At 40.1% G+C, this 2,628-nt stretch overlaps 1 non-coding gene across 1 annotated transcript; it reads right to left on the bottom strand.

The window, feature by feature from the left end:
• Positions 1-1,890: 1,890 nt before the first annotated feature.
• On the bottom strand, positions 1,891-2,019 carry LOC111824887. Its single transcript, XR_002827947.1, has one exon. It is a non-coding gene; the product is annotated as a small nucleolar RNA SNORA11 (small nucleolar RNA).
• Between the last annotated feature and the right edge of the window lie 609 nt (positions 2,020-2,628).

Here is a 2,628-nt window from a genome sequence, read left to right as displayed (position 1 = left end):
AGCAATTATGCAAGGGGTTTAATACCAGGAGCAGGGGGCTTTGGGGAGGCCACCTTAGATCCTGCCTGCCATAAATATTATTGTATCAATCTCTGAAATTAGAAAAACACTCGTCTAATAAGTGAATTCTCCTCAGATGGCAAGAATTCTGAGCCTCTGTAGACCAGCAAGGCAAAAATCATCATTCATAATCATTGATATGTTATATGCCTAGTTTATATATATACTAGAGGCCTGGCTTGTATGGGTGGAGTCCCCTGGCCTGGCCGGCGATCAAGGCCTATGGGGGGTCTGGCTAGCCAGGGGGAGGGCCTGTGGGAGGTTGGCTGTGAGAGTGCACTAACCACCAGGGGGAAGCTCCTGCATTGAGCATCTGCACCCTGGTAGTCAGTGCACATCATAGTGACTGGTCGACCAGCTGTTCCAGTCATTCAGTCATAATGGTTACTTAAGCTTTTATATAGAGAGTCTAGTGGCCCGGTGCATGAAATTCATGCACTCGAGGGGGCGTCCCCCAGCCTGGCCTGTGCCCTGTCACAGTGCGGGAGCCCCGCGATCCATCGCCCCCCCCAAAGAGGTAGGCCATGCCCACCATCCAGGGCTCCTTAATGGATTGCCCCAAAGAGGTAGGCCAGAGTCGCACAGAGGCCTCTGCTGGGCACTGCCCCCAGGCCGGACCCCAGCAGAGCTGCGCAGAGGCCTCCGCCAGGCCCCAGGCCTCCTGCTGATGGATTGTGACAGCGTGACATAAATCCCCAATGCTGCAAGTCCCTGCCCACGAGCACCTGCTGCGCATGCAGACTGCTGATCAGTCGTTATGCGTGAGGGCATCCCGACCATTTGCATATTACCCTTTTATTAGTATAGATACATAATACTTCATATATAATTACATATGTGATTTTAAAAATACATATTTATATGCTTATATTTATATATAAAAGAGTTAAAAATGTTAATCTCAAATACATCTACTTCTTTAGGCTTAAAGGCAAATGTTTTCTCACAATCTAGAGAGCGATAGTGAAAGGAAACAAAAGTAAATTCTAGGCAGCGATAGTGAAAGGAAACAAAAGTAAATGAAGTACATATTATTTCACATGTTTTTAACGGGCTAATAATATCACCGACACTTTTGATCTCATCATAGCCGTGAAAATTTGAAGAAATTGAAAAACCTCGTCAGTTTAAGTATAATTATTTTGCCACCCAACATTTTAAAACAATTTTATGATTTAGAACAATTTTTATTCTCCCTCACCACTGCCCCAAATGGGGCCAGCTCTGAAATGACCATTTGAGGACTTTTAATTTGTAAATTAAGCATCATAATAAGAAATGGCTTTTTACTTTGTCTTGTTTTTTTGGCAGATAATGGTCATTTGAACTGTCTCTGAGTCTGGAGTTTGCTGTTAACAATTCGCATTGTATCACTGCTGGGCTAGTTAACATTTATGTAAATTAGACTCTCAAAATAGTGTGAAGAAAACAGTCAGCTCTTTGATGGGATTTATGATGGACACACATCTGGGCTAATACAGACAATATGTCAAGCCTTGAACAACAATGATTTGGGGGATTTTTGAGACAGCTATTTGGGTCAATGGAGCTGATTTCGTCTTTGGAGGTTGCGTTCTGAATTAGTGATATCCACCTTTATAGGAACAAGATTGAAGATGAAGGGTATACGGGATTGGGCTAGTAAATAATTCTAGGAGTAGACAGACAAGGAGAAATCTTATCTGAAAGGATATGTATACCCTGAAATTAAATAAAGATTAGGTTGTGGAATTTTTGGTGAGAGTGGGAAGGGTTAGGGAGGACAATGAGGAGTCAATATAAAGGAGACCTAATTAGCAGTAATACAGTACAACATGAGTCTTTTTTTTTATGTATAGGGCATAATGTCACAGGAAGGTCATAGTATCCTGCCACCTGTGAGGAGTAAGCCCAAGTTGCTGTTGGATGTGTTAATCACAGAGGAGTCATTCTTCAGGCACCCTGCTCTCTCCACATCCAACTACAACATGAGTCTTTATGAGGATCCTTTCACATGTGTATGAACTTCCAGGGTGAGAGAAGATGAGCTAAGTAAAAGCCATTCTCCTATCAGAAGTCTTTTAAGCTGGCCACTTCTCCTTAAAGCCCTGATGTGCCCAGCTATCTAGATTTCATTGCCTTGTAACTTCTAAAATCTCAAAATTATCATACCTATTTTTATGTGTAAGAAACATTTCTATTCTGAAAGAACCATATTTTTAGAGAGAAGGGAGAATGTTGAATGTCAGTATTTTTCAAAAACTTCTATAAGGATTCCAGTTTGGAAGAAAGACTCGGGAAATTAAAGTATTAGTCTATTAAAATACTGTTACATTGGAAATTATTACCCAAAATAATTTTCTCTTTTTTAACAGGCAAAGTTTATATTTCTGAAGATAATCATTAATCTAAATTATCATTATAATAAAAATTAACATTTATCAAACTTCAAAATGTTCCATTAAGTGAAATTTCAGATCTCTACATAAACCATGGAGGACAAGACATTGGAATAAAACTCTAGTTTGGCTACCACTTCTGCATGTTATTCTTCAATTAAAGAATATGCCCTTCGTTAAAAAAAATTTA

This window comes from Myotis lucifugus, unplaced genomic scaffold, assembly GCF_000147115.1.
Source record: "Myotis lucifugus unplaced genomic scaffold, Myoluc2.0 scaffold_10259, whole genome shotgun sequence".
Lineage (NCBI taxonomy): Eukaryota > Metazoa > Chordata > Mammalia > Chiroptera > Vespertilionidae > Myotis > Myotis lucifugus.
Note: the sequence above shows the minus strand (reverse complement) of the source record. Positions and strands in the feature narration are given on the sequence as shown.